This window comes from Camelus dromedarius, chromosome 27 (assembly GCF_036321535.1).
Source record: "Camelus dromedarius isolate mCamDro1 chromosome 27, mCamDro1.pat, whole genome shotgun sequence".
In the NCBI taxonomy this organism is placed as follows: Eukaryota; Metazoa; Chordata; class Mammalia; order Artiodactyla; family Camelidae; genus Camelus; species Camelus dromedarius.
This window is the reverse complement of record NC_087462.1, coordinates 5,960,838-5,981,193: the sequence shown is the minus strand read 5'-3', so window position 1 is coordinate 5,981,193 and position 20,356 is coordinate 5,960,838. Positions and strand designations below refer to the sequence as shown.

General features: G+C 48.2%; 1 protein-coding gene across 2 annotated transcripts in view; it reads right to left on the bottom strand.

The window, feature by feature from the left end:
- The window catches only part of SMARCA4 (SWI/SNF related, matrix associated, actin dependent regulator of chromatin, subfamily a, member 4), a 36,070-nt gene extending 26,008 nt beyond the window's left edge, over nucleotides 1-10,062 (bottom strand). The window contains exon 1 of one of the 2 annotated variants that reach the window (XM_064480236.1): nucleotides 9,793-10,062. The gene's annotated coding sequence lies outside the window, so the exon portion shown is untranslated. The remainder of the gene's footprint in view (nucleotides 1-9,792) is intronic. The other variant, XM_064480235.1, reaches the window with a different exon arrangement.
- Nucleotides 10,063-20,356: the final 10,294 nt, after the last annotated feature.

The window sequence follows — 20,356 nt, the reverse complement described above, 5'->3', positions numbered from 1 at the left end:
GCAGCAGTCGGGGTGAGTGTTCCAGTCCCTCTAAATTAACACCAACACTTCGTACTGTCAGTTTTTAAAATTTGTGGCCGTTCTGTTAAGTGTATAATCATATCTTATTACAGTTTTAATTTGCATTTCCCTTGTGACCAACAGTGCTGAGCACCTGTCCACATGCTTACTGGCCATTGAGAGCTCCACTTCTGTACAGGCTCTATGTTTTCACTAACATCTTACTCAGGAAATGTGGTTGCCATTACTGTCTCCCACTGATGAAGAGTTTTTAATGATGTCCAATGTATCAAGTTTGTTCTTTTATGGTTAATGATTCTGAGGTCTTGTTTAAGAAATCTTTGTCTACTTGTGACAAAGAGCAATAATATATTTGGTATCTGCCCTCCGTTCCCGACAGAGCTCCTAAAACCCTCATGATTTCCTAAGTGACAGGGGTGATAAGAACGTCTTACACAGAGCTCCAAAATCCCCACATGAGATGTTCCTGAGCCATAGGGGTCTATTTTGTTCTAATAGACTAGGTAGGCTCCTGGATGGCTTCAGGATGGGAGGTGGTCGCAAGAAAGACAAAGCCATGGTTAGAAACTTAGAACCTTCAGCCCCACCCCCACCCCATCCTCCAGGGAGGGAAGAGGGGCTGGAAATTGAGTTAATCAACCATGCTTTTGTGATAAAGCACCAAAAATCTCTAAACTACAGCGTTTAGGAGAGCTTCTGGGTTGGTGAACATATCCACATGCCACGAGGGTGGTGTACCCCAGCTTAATGGGGACAGAAGCTCCTGCTCTCGAGACCCTTCCAGACCTCACCCTATGTATCTCTTCTGCTATTCACCTGTATCCTTTATAAACTGGTAAACATAAGACACAACCAAATGTCTCCTTGAGTTTTTTGAGTTGTTAGAGGAAATTATTAAACCTGAGGAGGGAGTCATGGGAACCCTCACTGGTGAGCAAGTTGGATAGAAGTGTGGATAACCTGGGGGCCCACTGCTTGCAACTGGCATCTGAAGTGAGGGGCAGCCTTGTGGGCTTGGGCCCTTAACCTGTGAGGTCTGCACTAACTGGGTATTTATCATCAGAATTGAATTGAACTGCAGGACACCCAGTGATGTCCACAGAAACTTGGAGAACTGCTTGGTGTGGAAAACTCACATGTTTGGTGTCAGAAGTGTTGTGAAAAGAGGGATCAGGTCCAGGTCATGGAGACAGAGAAAGAGAAGGCATATTTTAAAATCCAGGGGGACTGTGACTTGCCCCCACCTTCTAGTACTTTATAACTACTGAGGACATACCAGTCACGAAGAAACCACAGGGAGGGAAGATCCGTTCATAGAGGGGAGGGAAAGGAGTGGGCCCATTTGGTAGTAAGCATTTATTTCCTCACTGAGGCTGCACCACCACCCTACAAGGAAGAGCCATCATACAGAGGGGTCCCTGAGGCTCACAGGCCACACAGCAGGTCAGTGAAGGAGCTGGTGTCACAAGGCCAAGGCCACAGTACAGCCTGGACTCTGAGCATGGACTCTGCCATCTGCCAACCACACGACGCTGGACTCCCTGAGACTGTTTCCTCCTCTGCAGGCTGGAGCTGAGACCAGCCCCTCCCCAGGGGTCGCCGGCTGCACCACACAAGCTAACACATGCAAGGCACACAGCAGCAAGCGCCAACACACTGCTGGTGACATCAAGGCCCTCCTCGGATACAGAGCAGCCACTAATTGCTTGTCACCACTGTCCTGTCACACAGGTTAAGTCCTTCGATCCCCCTTCCCTCATACAGAGATGAGTAAACTGAGCCACGTGTTAAGTAACCACTCTGGAGAATTTGCTTCCAAAACAGCCTCCCTGCAGGACAAACCTCAGTTAATGCTCCCAGCCCGCAGCGCTCAGGACAAGCGGCTCGCTTCCCCCTGAGGAATTAGGGGCTGCACAAGGCAGCTTTGCTGACCTGGAGGAACAGCAGCTGCCTGAAGGCCACACAGTCTCGGTGCAAATGAGGACCAGCTGTCAAAAGTGATGACATGGTCCAGCCTGACAATCAAGGGTCAGGATTTGGGCTGCTGCAAACTCTCCCTTGCCCTCACACTTCCCCTGGATGAAGGTGGTGTTCTTAGCCATCATCAAGCTCCTTTCAGCCAGCTAACCCTTCCTGAGGGGCGCAGGCGGGCCTGGCCCTGCTGAGCCAGAGAGGGTGTGAGACAGGGTTCCAATGTGCTTCCACCCACAGGGGCTGGACAAGCCTGGCCAGGAATTTCAGAAGAGTTGGAATCTGAGGATAATGTACACCCCTTCCCTTCCTATACAGGAAACTAAAGATATGGCATTTTCAGCAAATTCCTTGGGTCACTGAGGTCAGCCTTAAGGCTACTTCACAGGGTTTTAGGTGGCTTCCTGGTGCTGCCTGGACTCCTGCAACAAGCCCCTGACAAGTCACTTGGTGTAGCCTGGAAAAGGTAGGGCGACTCTGCACCACACAGAAATCCACCTCAAGCCAGACACACATCTCAGACCTACGCAGGTGAGAAAAGCAAAAGACAAAGGGGTGTGGGAGCCAAAATGGCTAAGCCACCAGCACACGCGTCTGGGACCTTATTGAGACGCATGTGGCCCGGGGGGGGGGCGGGGGGCAGATGTCTCTGGGGGCTCCACGAGGAGATTCCAGGCAGGGAGCCCAAAGGAATGTGACTGAAACTAAAAGTACTTAAGGCCAAGAACCAAAAAGCTGAAAACTAAGATGTTCAGGAGGCTGTGAGATGAAAACAGACTCCAGGGTTCCTGGAGTCAGAGTGTCTGTGAGGAGCTCAGCCAGGTCACCTCGGTATATCTGAGAAGCCCCTCCACAGCCAAACAATCAGAACCGCCCACAGTCCATGCTGCAAAAGTCAGAGAGCATACTTAAAAATGAACGTGGCAGCTACGTGCACATGTTCATGGAGGATGATCCAAAATGAAACAGGGGAAGAAGGTATTGTCACAGTTAGGTGTGCCTGGCCTGAGATCCACTTTGCTAACAATAATAATATCCACATGCTAATCCGAGCCTAGAAGCCAGACCAAAGAAAACACGCACCAAACTGCCGTTGGCAGTGGCCAGCGGCTCTCTCTGGAGGCGTGTGATGGGGAACTTGCACTTTCCACATCATGGATTTCTGGAGCTTTTTGTATGTCTGTGTTTGTTTTAACCATCTATTACTGTTGTAAACAGATTTTTTAAAACATTTTTTAAGGAAAAAAAACAAGCCTAGGTCAGAAAAAATACCTGGGAAATAAACACCCAGAAAAGATGCCCAGGAAGTGCCTTTGTGGAAATAAAATGGGATGAAAGGATTTGAGGACTGTGTTATTTTCCATCCACTTTCAACTTCACCAAAATCACTACGTTGACGTTTAAATGCGGAACTAAACTGCTTGAAAAGGATTGAGGTGGCTGGGCCACTGCGGCAGGACAAGATCAGGACCCTTTGACATCTGCCTGCTGAGATTACGTGTTGGTTGGTTTTGTTTTGTTTTTTTTAAATCTTGCCTAAAACCCAGCACTATATTTAGGTTTGGCCCCAGGATATCTGCTATTTTGTTTTTCGGGCTTGGAAAAAAATTTGTTTTGAAGACACATTTTAGCAGCAGATGTACTGCAATCAAGTCATGACCTGGTGCTCAGATGGTTCAAGGCAGCTGGGCAGGGTGGCTTCAGCAAAGCCAGCCCCATTTGTCACACTGAAAATACAGAATAAGATCCCCTCCCAACTCTACAACTGAAAAAACTCTCCCCACCTGATCTGATGGCGTGGAGCGCGCTAGTCCTGGAACCTGCAAGGATGGATGGAACGGGGCACCCATGGTTTGAGGGACCGAGCTTCCCAAAGCCGGGTGTTCTGTGACACTTTCCTTGTGATATAATTAAGTAACAAAATCTTGCCCTACATTTAAAAGAGAACATTTCAGAAACGAAAAAACTATCTCACAGTGATAAATTACAATATCTTCTCAGTTCTACCTAAGAGGTAGACAGGCCAAATTGTTACCAAGTATTATTTTTAGCACTGGGAATTATGTATCATTTTATTCATTGGAATCCCCCCCCCACACACCCTTTTAAAATTTTTCATTCACTTGAAAACCACTGAAGAGCACTTCTTTGTCTACAACATGGCAGAAGACACGAAGAGAACCAGGCCAGTCCTCTGTCCTCTGGGAGTTCAAGCTCTAATCCAGTACAGAGATAGTGTCCACTCCAAGAATACAAACCCTAGCCTAGCTACACAGGTGTTTTTCAAACTCTCTTAACCATGACCCCAGAGTCCAATGTGACCGAGCACAAACATGCATCAAGTAACCATAACTAGTTTTATGGTTCTGTCCTGACCCTGCTCCCCGTGAAACCCGGGTAGATGCTCTTCCTTTTCTCTGTTGAGCCCGGCCAAGCCCCCCCTGGACAGATGTCATGACCCATCACTGGGTCTGTCATGGTGCCTGCTATATACTCAACACTGACCATGATGTGTGACCCACGGAGAGGGCGGGAGAGAAGGCCCCCATGACAGGGACACACAAATGCAAGAGTGGCCAAGAGGAGGTGGGGAGGCGTGGCACCTACAGCTGCTGAGTGTCACTCATGTCAGGTCCTCCAGCCCCCCAAATACCAACTGAGAACCAACCCTGTGCTGAACGGGGTTCCAGGCACTGGGCATCCAGCAGAGAACAAAGTCCCTACCTGATGGGACTGACATCTGAGTGACAGAAACAAGCATACAGATAAATGTGACACAGTGTCACGAACTGGGTGGAAGTGCTATGAATAGTCAAGCAAGGTTAACAGTCAAGCCGATGGGAGGTGCTCTTTCAACCACAGTGGCCAGGGATGGTCTCAAAGACAGGGACACATCTAAGCAGAGACCTGAAGTGAAATGGGAGCCAGCGGCTATGGATAGGCAGAAGGACCTGCAAGTGCAAAGGTCCCAGGGTGGGACCCTGAAGGAGCAGAGCAGGAGAGAGAGGTGTGGCAGCAGATGAGGTCAGAGCTGGGTAGAGAGGGCAGAGCACAGGCCTTGAGGGCAGTGATGAGGAAGGAGGACTCTTACTTGAAGTGCAATGGGAAACCACTGGTATGTTCTGGGCAAGGCAGTGACATGATCTGATGATGCCTTTAGAAGATTTCTCTGGACAGACTGATGAAATGGCTGTGAGGATGAGAGAATGAGAAGGGACAAGGCTGACCAAAGTGACCAGCAGGGCCTCAGCTAGCACATGCTGCTTTAAATATAAAAGCTGTCCCTTCCTTGGGGCTGACTAGCCCCAGAACCAGGCTTAGCAAAGCCCAGCCAGGCTGGATTTTAGCCCCAACTCACATCTCCTTGGTTCAGCACTGGTGACCAGAGGGTCCAACCGGGGACTATGGGAGGAACAGGGGATTTAATGCTCAGATAGGTTAAGTTGTTTGCCCAAAGTCACGTAGGGAAGGCAGCACTGCCTCAAGTCCGTCTGACTCTAATGCCTTAGTAACTGATTTAGGCTGAGAATCAGAAGACACAGGAGGAGGAGGGCCTGGAAGAGCATGAAGTACAGACAAAGAGAAGCACTCCAAAGGCAGGAGCCTCCAGGGGTGTTCCGAGGAAGCGGGCAAGGGCGCTGAGTGAGCCAGCAGGCCAGGCTGTGATCAGATGTGCACTTGGTGTCAACAAGGCCAGACACAGCTGCCAAGGCACATCCAGGGGCACCTGTGCTTCAGCGTTGCCATTAGGACGATGAGACCACCCACTGGACCACTTTACTGGGCCTTTCAGGGCAAGTCAGGGTGGTACACATCAAACACTGCCCCCTCAAGTCTCCCACTGTAACAGGTGAGGCAGTAACTGCCTTGGGGCCACCTGCTTCCTGAACCAGCAGGGTGTGACCTGCCAGTGAAAGGAGAACTTAAACTACCCCAAGGAGCCATTTTAAAGCCTATCACTACTAAAAATGGGGCCCGCGCTCCTTCATCACACACCTGCGGCTGGTGAACTTCACACTGAGCAAAACTCAGACTGTTCCCAGGGACAAGTGTCCATATACCAAAATGAAGACATGGCCCTTCAGCGAAGGAACGGAATCCCAAAACCAGTCTGGGTTTCCAGGAAGGGGATGGGGCAGGTTTACACCACGCTACCAGTTTTCTAAAGAAAGAACGCCTCTTCCCTACGGGAACTGGAGGGAAATGATACATTCCTTCCCTTCCCTCTTCCCTATGAACTCTGGCCTCCCAAGAAACCCAGCTACACCTGGTGCTTCCCTCAAAGACCCTTCCCAAACATGAAGATGAGTCGAGGACAAGTCGAGGACAAATTTCCCAGGCCCGTCACATTCATATCCGGAAAAATTCACATCAGCAGCGTGCAGCTTAACAGCAAACTCCAGAAGATAACCGGTCACCCCAGTGAGCCTGACACCACTAACAGGTGACACCAGTGATGACAGCAATGACAGCCCCAACTTGGCCTCAACTCAATTCTGACACGTTCACCCTCAGACGTTTCCCTCCAATGTTCCTGCAGTTACCTCCCATTTATAGTATGTTTTGCACGTCCTGTTTAGTTTTTTTTTTTAAACTTTGATTCTCTTTTCAGTGTTCCAATCAATGTTACAAGTTATGAGGAAATAGGTGAAATAGAAAACGAACATCAATGATGTTTTTCAAAACCCGTGCCACAAAGCACACTTCCCTCTTTCCAAACCCGTATGGTGAAACTGGAAAGCATACAATTTTAAAATGATGGACAACGTGGAGGTGCTGACTCCTCAGCTACCACTTTGAAAACACACAGAACTACTACAATGGGGCAAAAATATATTCTGTATCTCAACCTGCCAGAACGTTGGAGGGATCTTGATAAATGACAACAGCCACAAATTGTTCAGCTCTCGGTGCCAGGCATTGTCCTCTGGCATTTTGTTGGTGTTTGGTCCTTCCAACAATTCTACAATTTGGGTACTATTACTGTCCCCCTTTGCAGATAAGGAGACAGATACAAACGAATGAGAACAGGGCCCCCATCTGCTTGTTCCTGGCTGAGCCCCCAGCAGCAGCTGGCTCATGGCAGGCGCTCAATGCACGCTTCTTCACTACATGAATGGGGAACGCATGGTTGGCCTCCTTCTTGCACAACTCCAGGGGGCGCCATTCACGTTATGTTCTGTCTATGGTGGATGTGAATGGGACCCTCTGTGCCACGGCAGCCCTGATGACCGAGGCCAGAATTGGCTGCCATGTCCGAGGACTTAAAAGGAGCTAGGCACTGTCACTCCCATTTCTTTGAGGCACAAGGAGGGAAAAGTGGCAAAGCCAGGAGCCAGACCTGAACGTTTGACTGGAGAGCTCCTGGCAAAATACCCCTGGACCTCAGTCTCTCCATCAGCAGAAAGCTGTACTCACCATTCACGGAAAACACCTAGTCCTCCCGCCTCTGCCACACGTGATAAACACCTAGGACATACAGGTGGTCGAGGGTTACCTGCCAATGTTTCGAGGACCCACACAGAGTGGTAAAGGTATATACATAAATATGTGTTTATGTTGGAGTGCTTTTCACGGACAGAAAGCTTGGAGACCACTGCATTGCCCTACATTAAAGCTCTGATGAGATCACCCCATCACCTCCTGGCTCAAAAACCTGCAAGATCAACATCTCCAGAAGGGTTGGACACAATATGATTTTAGGTGGCATGCAGAGGAACGCTTATCATTTTCATAATCATCTATGTGTTGACTTTAAAGAAAATTTTATATCTATATATATATATACCCAGCACATTAAACTTGGGGTTTCTGGGATATATAATGACTCTAAGTTATATTTTCAGTTTTTGAAATGGTTAACTTGCATATATATACACATACAAAACATAAAAAATACTAACACCAACAAACTGAGAGCTCATTACATGCCAGGCTCTGCAGTGGGCTTCCACCTCCAAGCTACCTTTTCAACCCTCACAACAACCCTTTGAGGTGGTATCATTGTCATAGCTGTTTCACAAGTGAGGGGACCTACTGGAAAGTGTGTTGCTCCAGGTCAAACCAGGATTTAGAGCTGGGTGTGAATCCAGGAGGACTGATTCCAGAACTAGCCCTCCATACCACCACCCTATATTAACCACCGCCCCACCCCCTCATTCTTGAGGGGAAGGTAGTTTGGGAAACAACAAAGTTAAAAAATAAAAACCAACAGCAGCGACTAACATTGCCTACAAGTAAGCCACCCTCACTCAGTCCTGTGCCAAGCACTTCATGCATCCTCCCAAGGACCCTCCTCATTCATCCACAAACGTTCACCAACAGCCTACTATGTGCAGTGGCCCAGGATACACAGATTAGGTAGACACATCCTGCTTCGATGGCCCAGAATAGATGTGTAATTACAAACTAGGGTAACTGCTACACAAGAAAGGATCAAGGCAATCTGCGAGTGTAGCAAAGGGGAGAAATGACTGGTCCCAGGTGGTCAAATGCAACCTCGACAAGCCCTCAATTCTGAGTAAAAGCCCCCTCTTCCATGCAGCCTCCCTGATCTCTGGCTCCCAGCACTCACTCCCCAGCACATCCATCCACTGTGTTCCTCTAACACAATTTACCACCTGTCCCCCTACATGACAGGAGAAGCTCCTCAGGGCATCCAACCTCCAACCATCTAACACCCAGTAGGGACTCAACAAATATTTGTTGAACAATAAAGGAGGAGACTGGACCGAACAACAACAGTGCTTCTCACTAGCTAGGAACCATTTTACAGGCTTTCACCAACTCCATTTGTGGCATTTTCCCCATTTCACAAATGAGGAAACCAAGAGGTTCAGAGAGATTAAGCTACTTGCCTATGGTCACACAGCTAAGTGACTGACAACGCCAGGACTCAAACTCCAATCCGGTCTGTCAATTAAAAGTGAAAACTTGTTTCAAATTCCTAGGAAGCGGCTCTTAACGCTTTTTCCCTACTTTCCTCAAGGACTCACTGGGCGGAAAAAAAAAATCAAGACTGATGTCTTCAAGACTGGCACAAAACACTCTCTCCTGAAAGATCCACGTTTTAAATAAAAGCCTTAATCTAGAAAATCAATTGGGAGGAAGGGAAAAGGATACAAAATAAAACAATGCTTTCAACAGAAAATAGCTCCCCCGTCCTTACCCACTTAATGCCGACCCCTCGCTTCAGGGCAAACATTCTTAAGTCAATACTTGCAAGGGACTGGGAGTTATTTACCTTTCCTTGAAAATCTAAAATGACGTGATTTTTTTAAAATAAAATTTTAGGTCGGCTAACCCAAGGGGGCTGCTAATGGTCGTGTCCAGGCGACGCTGGACACATCTGGGGTTTTTCCTATGAAGCCGCGACCGCAACCAAGCCAAAAGGCAACATTCGAGTCGAACCCGTTACAACGTAGCTAGAAAAGTCCGGACGCCTGGCTATTGTTGCAGCCGCGGCAGAGACCTCGAGGGGGGCCGGGCTCACGGCCCGCCGACGGGGCGACGAGCTTTGTCCCACGACCCCAGCGAGAGCGCGCGCGGGGGGCGCGCGGCCTCCACGCGGCCCGGGCTCCCACCCGGTCGGCCCGGGGATACTGTAGCCGCTGCGGCCTCGCTGCACTATGGCCTTCCACGCGCGCGCGGTGCCGGCCAGGCTTCTTGACCCTCAGGCGCCGCCGTACCCCGGCCCCGCTCCGGGTGCCGGCGGCCCCCTCCCCCCTCGGCGGCCCGGCTCCATTCAAACCGTCTTCCCAAGCCCCGCGCCACACTCCCCCCGCGACCCGCGTTCCTTACCGGGAGTCGCCGGCGCTGTAGCCTTCCCGGCGCCGCCCCCGCCCCTCCGCGCGAGGCCGGGGGCAGAATGGGAGTCTCGCTTCTCCTCACGAAACAAAGAAGCCGCCGCCGCCGCCGCCGCCGAGCGAGGGTAAGCCTCGTGCGCGCGCCCGCCCGCCTCGGCCGCCCCCCCACGCCGCCCGCGCCCCCGCTGCGCGCGCACTCGTCACCTCCCCTCCCCCCACCACGGACAGTTTCTCCCGTTTCCGCCGCCCGCCTGCCTCATGCGCGTGCCCGCCCGCCCTTCCTCTCCTAGCGCGCGTGCGCGCCCGTCCTGTGGTGGATGGGGGAGGTGGGTGTGGCCAGAGGGAGCTAGCGCGCCCGACGCCCCTCCCCACTCCGTGCGGGACGGTCCTGCGCCTGCGCCTGGGGGCCTTCGTCCTCCGCACGCAGCCCGTCTCAACGCCGCCGAGCATGCGCAGAGCTGACGCCACTGCGGCGGTGTTGAGGTGGTGGTTGTGGTGGCGGCGGGAGGTTGGGGGATGGGATAAGATGGGGTGGTGGCGGGGTCTGCGGGGAAGGGGTGGCCGATGGGCCCTAAGACTCGGAAGTAAGGACCCAAGGCCGTGCGTGAAGGCAGGAGGTGAAGGCAGGAGGCGGGCGGGCGGGCTGGGCCAAGGATAAGCAGAGCCGGCTCCTGGGCCAAGGGCGTACCTGGGAACCGCTTTCGTCCCTGGTCAGGGGATGGCGGTACCTGTTCGACAAAGCTTGGCGGGCACCGGCCGTGGCTGCCTTTTCTGCAAAACCGACCTATTAATTAACTTATTGATTAGTTTAGCAAACTGAGCTCCAGCCGCAGGTGCTGCGGCACCGGACAAAGATCTCAGCCTCTATGGTGCTCACGGTCTAGTGGGGGAGGCAGGCGAGAGGCAAGAGAACTAAGTAAAATACACTATGTTGAAATGGAGACATGGAGGGTCGTGGAAATGTTAAATGAGGCAGCTTGGGAAGGCCTCGCTGCGAAGACCTTTGAGTCAGGACGTGAGAGCGGTGAGGGAGATAGCCTTGTCCAAGTGTGAAGGCCAGGAGCCTCTAGACGGCCTCGTCTCTGTTTTGAAGATATCTGCAGCCCCACCTCATTAAGTCTTGCAACTGGACAAACGCTCCTCCAGGTTAAGCCCCGCAACCTGTGACTGTCCCTATCTCTGCTTCTCTCAGGCTTGCTCTACTTCATTTTTCAAGTCTCAACTGACTCACCACCTCCACCAGCCTTGCCTCCCTTGATCATTGCCTCCTTTAACTTTCCTTCACATTTCTTTGGTACCGTACCTCTTTATTATTGTCTGTCTCCCCAACTCAAGTAAAATGACACAATATTGTCAATTTTAGTCCCTAGTGAATACCAAACATCTAGTGCGGTTTCCCTCTCTGCCACGTGCTACATATTTAAGAAAAAAATTTTTTAATTAAAAGAATACTAGAGACTGTCCGTTGAGTGTGTATCATACCTGAGTCAGATCTTTGGATTTTTCTAAGCGCAAGGTGAGTCCCTTGCAGCATAGAGCAGCAGGTGAGATCTCAGGCTGAAGTAAAAAAAAACCTGGATTGAAAACCTGACTCCATTGTTAGTAGCTGGGGGATGCCAGGCAGGGTTTTTGGACTCATCCACATTTCCCTTTCTTCACCTGTAAAATGGAAGCAACAACAGCACTCACCTCCACAGGCTGGTTACGAGGAATCCGTGAAAGCAGGCCACCTGGGACTTCTCAGAAGCTTAGCTCCTGATGTTGGGTAGTGCATAGTAAATGGGCGAGTGGGGTCTGAACTTTGGTCTCTCTCATTCATTCAAGTAGTATTTCTTAAGCGCCCTCAACATGCTAAACACTGAACTGGTCATAGGCCTGCAGTGATGCACGGAGCAAGCAGGGTTCTGGGCCATGGAGCAGACAGTCTAGCTGACTCCCATGTTGATCACACTGATACAAGGTAGGAGAACCTAAGTGCAGTGGAAGAAAAGCCCAGGGTACAATGAGGTCATAACATGGGGCCTTCCTGGGATTGAGGAGTCAGCTAGACCTCTCTGAGGAAGAGGCGTGTATGCCAAGACCCAAAGGAGAAGGGCACTAGATGGAGAAGACAGATGTGCCAAGACCCTGAAGATGCAAACAGCGTGGGAACAGATGACCGCCGTGTGGCTGTGAGGAGGAGGTCAGTGGTGGCAGGGCAACGGTGAGAATCTGGACCTTTTTCTGGAGCACAGTGGGAAGTAGCTGAAGGCCTTTAATCAGGAGAATCTGGCTGCTCTGGCTGCAGGATGGAGATGGCTGGTGGGGCAAGGAGAGAAAGTGGGGAGTCCTTTTCAGCCATTGCACTGGAGAGCAGTGGAGAGGGTGGGGCTTGCACTAGAGGGAAGGCAGTGCAGGTGGAGAGAGATGGAGGTAGAATGGATAGAAATGGAAGAAGTGAACCTGAGAGGTGAGGAAGGAGGGCCCAGTGTAAATGCCAGCTTTCTCTGCAGCCAGGACACTGGGGACATGGACAGTCTGGCAAGGAAGGATCAAAAGTCCTGTTTTAAGGACAAGATGTCTTTAGAAAGGCAGCTATGCTAACCACTGTATCACCAACACAACAAGATGTCTTTAAGGAGCAATCATATAGACCAGTGGTTTATGGCTGTCCATACACTGAAATCCCAGATTAAGTAAAACTGATGCCTTTAACAGCTATACTTCTGTCTGTGATACACCATGAGTTAATTTTTGTATACGGGATGAGATGAGATCGAAGTTCATTGTTTTCCATAGGGACATGCAGTTGTTCTGGACTGTCTGCTTCCTCGTTGAATTGCTTTGACACTTTTGCCAAAAATCAGTTGACTGAGACAGAAAGTGTGAGTCTGTTTCTGAACTCTGTATTCTGTTCTTTGATCCCCTTGTGCTAAGACCACACTGTTTTGATGACTGTGGCTTTGTAGTAAGTCTTGAAAGTGAGTAGTTCTCCAACTTTGTTCTTTTTTAAAATTGTTTTGGTTGCTCTAGATCCTTTGCATTTCTGTGTAAATTTTAGAATCAGCTTGTTAATTTCTACCAGAAACCACGATGGGCTTTTGATTGGGATTGCACTGAATCTGTAGACCAATTTGGGGAAAGATGCCATCTTAACACGGCATCTTAACAATATTAAATCTTTGAATCCAGGAACATGGTGTATCTCTCTGTTTATTTAGGTCTTCTCTACTGTCCATTAAACTTGTTCTTTTCAGGCCTCTGCTACTCCACTGTCCCTGTCGGAGTCACAGGGACCTGTGTGTTGCTGAAGGCAGGAGACAGTTCTCATCTTCACCTTCCTGGGCTGTTGGCCACAATTGACACATTCCCTCCTTAGAGCAGTCTCCACACCGCTTCCAGGGCACCACACACTCCTGGGTTTCTTCCCACCCCATCTTCGGCTCCTTTGTGGCTTCTTCCTCTTCACACTGATCTCAGACCTTGGTCCCCTGTCTCTTTCACCCCCTTGGCTTCTGGTCTTGCAACCTTAAAAAGTCATCTACATCCTAGGTATCTACCCAGAAGAACTGAAAACAGGAACTTGAACAAATACTTGTAAATAAATGTTCATTGTCATGCACTGTTAGTAATACCCAAAAGGTGGAAACAGTCCAAAAATCCATGAGCAGATGAGTGGATAAACAAACTGTTGTATGTACATTTGATAGAATGCTTAGCCATAAAAGAGAGCAAAGTCCTAATATGTGCTACAAAGTGGATAAGCCTCGAAACATGCTAAGTAAATGAAGTCAGACTCAAAAGGTCAGATGTCGTGTGAGTCTATTTATTTAAAATGTCCCAAACAGGCAAATCCATACAGACACGGCAGGTTGCCGGGGCTGAGGGCAGGAAGGGAGGAACTGTGTGAAAGGGTTTTATTTGGGGATAATGAAAATATTTTAGAACTAGAGGGAGATGATGCTGACACAATGTCATGAATGTGCTGAATATGAGTAAATTGTTTATTTTTAAATGTTTAATTTTGTATAATATGAATCTCATGTAATTTTTTTTAATCTACGTGCTAATTATTTTCAAATGTTTATCTCCTATCTGGACCTTACCCAGAAAACTGCATATGAGACACCACCATCTGAATATTTAATAGGAGTTAAAGTTTCAGTCCCACCCTCTTTTGCTAAAAACCTTCCAGTGACTCCCATCTTGCCAAAAATAAAAGGGAAAGACCATCAAGACAGACTGGAAGACAAGTTTATACTGTAGAGCACAGGGAACTATATTCAATATTTTGTAACTTACGGTGAAAAAGAATATGAAAACAAATACATGTTCATGTATGCCTGAAGCATTGTGCTGTACACCAGAAATTGACACATTGTAAACTGACCATACTTCAATATATGTGTGTGTGTATGTGTGTATACAAAAAAGAAAAAAAGGAAGGAAATATTTGAAAAGACATCTGATAAAAGATTGTTATCCAAGTATATGAAGAACTCATACAACTCCACAATGAGAAAATGAACAACTGAATTACAAGCACAAAAACCTAAACAGACACCTAACCAAAGATGGCAAATAAGCATATGAAAAAATGTTCGACATGATATGTCATTAGGGAGTTGCAAATTAATACAGCAATGATATACCATACACACCTATTAGAATGGGAGAAATCCAAAACGCTGAAAGTACCAAGTGCTGATGAGAATGCGGAACAACAGGAACTCTCATTCATCGCTGGTGAATGCGAAATGGTTCGGCCAGGTGTCCGTCAGTGGATAACTGTATAAACAAAACATGGGGTAGCCATTCAATGGAACATTATTCAGCCTTAAAAAGGAAGGAAAGTCTGACACGCTCCAATGTGGATGAACCTTGAGGACATGATGCTGAGTGAAATAAGCCAGACCCCAAAGGACAAATACCATATGATTCCACTTACATGACTTGTCAAGAATAGGCAAATTATAATAGAGGTAGGAAGTGAGTAGAGGTTACCGGGGCCTGGGGGAGGGGGAACGGGGAGTGAGTGTTTAATATGGACAGAGTTTCAGTTTGGGAAGACGAAAAAGTTTTGAAGATGGATGATGGTGATGTTTGCACAACAGTGTGGATGAACTGAATGCCCCTAATCTATACACTTAAAATGATAAAATTTTTGTTATGTATATTTTACCACAATTTTTAAAAGTGGAGAAAAAACATGTTACCACTGGGGAAAGCTGAGAAAATGTATGAGGAATCTCTATTATTTTTTTTTACAATTGCACGTGAATCAGCAATGATCTTGAGAAAATTTTCCCTTTTAAAAACTGAAATCAATATGCAGATAACCAGTCGATCCAGCGGTATTGTCTGCTTTGGCTGCTGTAGGAGCCTGCTGTGTCTACGGTAGCGTGTCTCCTTCAGATTTTTTTTTTTTAACACAATTGTGAAGATCTTAAATTTTCCATGTGATAGAAATTCTCATAAACATACTAACGTGAGGTTAAACGAAGCAGAGCTGCAGTCGCTTGCGTTTTCTTCGACGTGTTTAAGCTGCCACCCAGGGAAACCAGTGAGACGCTTAGGGTGATGTTTACGAGGAAAACGGGCTCGAGGCCTGCCGTATTCCTTTGGCTCTTCAGTCTCTCCCGCTCTTGTGCAAGTGTGTTTGTGTGTAATCACACGTCCTGTGGCCCTTCTGGGTCCTGGCCACTGGAGAACCAGCAGGAGCAGCAGTGAGATCGGTCAGTGCCCGATCAGGATGAGGGGACCATCTAAAGTATGTCACCCTCTGTGAAGGCGTAGGAACAACACACAACATTCTGCAGAACTCACTACCCACCCCCTTTTATGCCACGAGCTGTGTGTCCCGAATACTTATTTAACTTGACCGGGCTTTCGGCGCTTATACGAATTGGGGCAAATGAATAGATGAGCAGATTGGAGAGGATGCAAGCCCCTATCAGTGCTCTTGTAAGAAACGTTGGGTCCCTTCTCTGTTATATCATACCTCAGTTGCTAGAAGAAAATTAAAAGGAAGGCTGTCTTCCCTGCTGGAAGCGACAGTCACGCTGGGTGGCAAGACAATTCAGTACTAATGACTTAATCCCTCACTTGGTTTATTTACCTGTGCTGTGCAACTTCTCCGCCCCTGTGGGCGTTATGTTCTAGATAAATGCACAGAGATTGAACATTAGTGTGTGTGCTGAGTTGCCGAGGGGGCTCAAGCCTGGAGAATTTTCTGGAGGTTCTGAGACCCTATGGGGTGGAACCCTGGAATTTTTTTAAATGAAATGCCCAACATGAGTCTTACCATCAGTGATTTCAGTGGGGCAAATCCACAGACTCCACCTGCTTACCCAACCTGCTTGCTCATACGAAAGGTGAGGGTGCCTCCAACAAGTAATTCACAACTAGTGTGGCCACGTGATTCATTTAAAATGACCATCTTTTTAACTCTAGATTTAAATGTGTACTGGAAAACACATTTTTAATGTGTTTCTCAGAATCCTGTGGAGGGCCTGTTAACACGACGGCCGCTGGGCCCAGCCCACGGAGCGTCTGATTCAGCAGTTCCGGGGCAGGGCCTGAGAACCTGCATTGCCAGGCCCCCAGGTAACGCTGTGTTTGGTGATGAAATCCTCGCGCCAACCCAGCAAGATTCAGGCTGTTGTCATCCTGGTGCCCTTTTCACAAGTGAGGCAGCTGAGCCCAGAGGTTTAGAAGCTTGTTGTGGGTCACACATCAGGGGTAGGGGGTTGGGGACAGCAGGCCCTCTCTAAGCACAGCTCTGGTCTGGTCCCTGGGAGGAGCCACCATCCAGGAAGGCAGACTCCTACACCCTTTGGGGCCGAATGCATGTATTACCCGTTTACTTTAAATGCACCCTTGAATGGCTCAGAATGAGGCCCTGACTTTGTCAAGTGGCCCACAAGGCCCTGCCCCCTCCAGCCTCCTCGCTGGTGGTCCTTTCTCTACCTGCTTCAAAACAGCAGCTGTATACACTTAACTGGGGGCCCCTTTTTGTCCTTTGTCCCTTTCTGGTCTCCTGGCATTTGCACACCATTCTGCAGCCTGTATGCTTGCTCTCTGCCTCCCTCCTTGGCTTCCTACACAAGGACTGGGCTTAGATTTAGCTTCTACCCCTGCCCTAGATGGTTAGACACCCTTCCTCTGTTGGAAGAAATAGGGACATTTAGGGGGGAATCCTTTTTCAAAAGTGTTGGAAGGATGAGCTTAGCAAGCCACAGGGTGTTTAATATTAATTAAAGATATGAATATTAGCAACAATAGCTAACACTTGTATCGCACTTCCTGGGTGCCAACTGCTATTCTAAGCCATGAATATGTAAATTTAAATGTAACGGAAATGCCAGTTGGTACAACCACTTTGGAAGACAGTTTGGCAGTTTCTTACAAAACTGAACACACTCCTATCATCCAGCTCCTAGGTATTTACCAAAATGTATTAAAAACTGAAGTCCACATAAAAACCTGCACGTAAGTGTTTCGAGCCGCTTTATTCATAATTGCCAAAACTTAGAAGCAACCAAGATGTCCCTCAATAAATGAATAGATGAACAAACTGTGGTAAATCCAGACAGTGGAATATTAGCACTATAAAGAAACAAGATCAAACCACAGAAAGACATGTAGGAAACTTAAATGCATATTTCTAAGTGCAAGAAGTCAAACTTCAATGGCTACATCCTGTGTGATTCTAACTATATGACATTGTGGAAAAGACGAAACTGGAGATAGAAAAAGGAGACACACCCCCTCCTCCCAGGTTTAGAGGGGGAGGGAGGAAGAGGTAGAGAGCACAGAGGACTTTTAGGGCAGTGAAACCATTCTGTGGGATACGGTCAAGATGGATAGGTGTCATTATACATTGGTCCAAACCCACAGAATGTGCAACACAGAGTGTGGCCCCTCGTGTAAACTGTGGACTCTGGGTGATGGTGGTTTCTCAGTGTAAGTGTATCATTTGCAACAAATATACCAGGCTGGTGGGGGATGTGGACAATGGAGGAGGCTATGCATGTTGCGGGTAAGGGGTCTATGGAATATCTCTGTACCTTCTGCTCAATTTTGCTGTAAGCTTAAAACTGCCCTAAAGAATAAAGCCTACTTTAAAAAATAGAATATACAAAAACATGAGTGAACCCTAATGTAAACTGTAGAATTTAGTTAATAATAATGTATCAGTATTGATTCTATTGTAACAAATATCAATTGTAACAAATGTTAATTGTAACAAATGTTCCCACATCAATGCAAAATGTTAATAATTAGGGGAATTGGAAACTCTGGGGCAGAGGGCTGATGGGGAGAGAAGATTTGTGGGAATTCTGTACTATTTGCTCAGTTTTTCATAAACCTAAAACTGCTCCAAAAAAATAAAGTCTATTTATTTTAAAACCTTTATGTCCATGTCTGGAGGGAACTCTAATTTGTAAAGATCCATGCACCCCAATGTTTATAGCAGCACTATATACAATAGCCAAGACATGGAAGCAACATAAATGTCCATCGACAGATGACTGGATAAAGAAGTTGTGGTATATTTATACAATGGAATACTGCTCAGCCATAAGAAATAAAATAAAATAATACCATTTGCAGCAACATGGATGAACCTAGAGATCATCATTCTAAGTGAAGTAAGCCAGACAGAGAAAGAAAAATACCATATGATACCACTCACATGTGGAATCTAAAAAAAGAAAAAAGAGGACACTAATGAGCTCATCTACAAAACAGAAACAGACTCGCAGACACAGTAAAGAGTCTTATGGTTACCAGGGGAAAGGAGGAGGAAGGGATAAAGCATTTCACCTGCTTCTGTGGAAAACAATCAGCAGGAGGTATATTTTTGGGTCTGGCCCACATTGGGCCAGTTTTCTCAAGGGTCTGTTAGAAGATGGTCTAAGGCAGGGGTTCTCGGCGGCAGCGTGACTGTGGGGGCATCTTGTGCACGGGAGGCACTGGAAGGTGGTGAGCAGCAACCCTGGCCTCTACCCACTGTTGGTCAGCACTGAGGGCCAGAGCCCAGGCTTGCTCCCGGGGCCACCTCGGGGCTCAGGACTTTTATCTGTTCCCTATAGAAGCTCCCTCATGGCAGGGGGCCCAGTGTCCTGGGTCCCTGGTCGTTCTCTTCTTTTTGGTAATTCCCGGTGACTGACAAGCATAGGGCTGCCTATCCCCCAGTCTGACAACCTCTCAGGTGATGGTTGGCTCGGTGTGAAGGTGGGCTGGGGTTGGGTTGGCATCTCTCTCCTCTGGGTCCACTCTTCTCTGTGCCCACACTCTAGCATCACCCAGGTCCCCACCATCAGGACCCCATCTTGGTTTAAAAACACCAAGGAAGGGAAGAGGAGGCAGCAGCCTCAACAACCTCCAACTAGGGGTCCGGGATCAGGAACCACTCTTCAGACACGTCGGCCTCCTTCCCTGCCCTCCCTGCTTCCTCTGGGCATGGGTTCTAGGCTGTGGACCACTGACAGAGATCTGTGGACTGATCTGGGGGCAGAGGCTGAGCCAACCCTGGGGTGGGGATGGAGCGGTCTGTATGTCTTGGATGTACAGAACTTGGTCTAGGAGACAAATTAAGTTATGAAAATTCAGTGGCTAGTATTTAATGCTAATCTACTGTTATAAAGTATTCTACATTTATATAACTTCAGAGGCTCATATAGAGAAGGACACCCTTCCTCCGTTGTCCCACATCCAGTTCCAACACCACAGGGGAGGCAGATTTGCATATTTATTTGTCTATTCTGTAGATTTCCAATGTCTGGAATCCTGTTTAAGGTTTTAGGCTGCCTTCAATACTTTTGAAATACAAATATTTCCTATTTTTAACCCCCTCCCAGGTTCCGACCACCAAAAACTGTCTCCAGACTTGACCAGATGTCCCTTGGAGGGCAAAATCATCCCCCATTGAGAAGCACTGATTTAGGGACCTGATTTAGGGTAGCATCTAAACATCTTTTACCTTCTCTTGTTCACGAGAGGATCACAGCAGAAGTGATCGTCCCCCAGCCCCAGGGTTTGTACAGACACACATGTCACCAGTGGAGCCTGCAGCGGGACATGAGTGGGAGAGAGCCAGCTGGCTGTCCCGCCCGGCCCCTCTCCATCCACCCCCTCCCTTTCTTCCACTGACCTCATTCTGCAGTGCGAATTATGCCTGGGAGTGGCATCTGTGAGACTGTGGCAGAACAGGTTGTCCAACCCTGAACTGGAGAAACGAAACCCGTCTCTGCCCAAGCCAGTGTTTCTTGAACAGGGGCCAAGCAGAAGCACCTGTCAGCAGGGGGACCTTGGGAAAGGTGCTGTGGGGTGGGGCCTCCTTGGCTCTGCTTCTGCTAGGGAAGCGCTTCACTGTCCTGGGTTCATCTGGGTCTTACTTATCCTTGGGGCTGCTCACCAGGTGTTCTAATGACTTTATAAACCTGAGACACACCTCCAGGAAGGCAGGAACCACCTCTTAAAACTTGGGAGTAACTACCACCCCACACTAGTAGGATGGCTACAAGCAAAAATAATAATAGTAAAAACAAGTGTTGGCAAGGATGTGGAAAAGT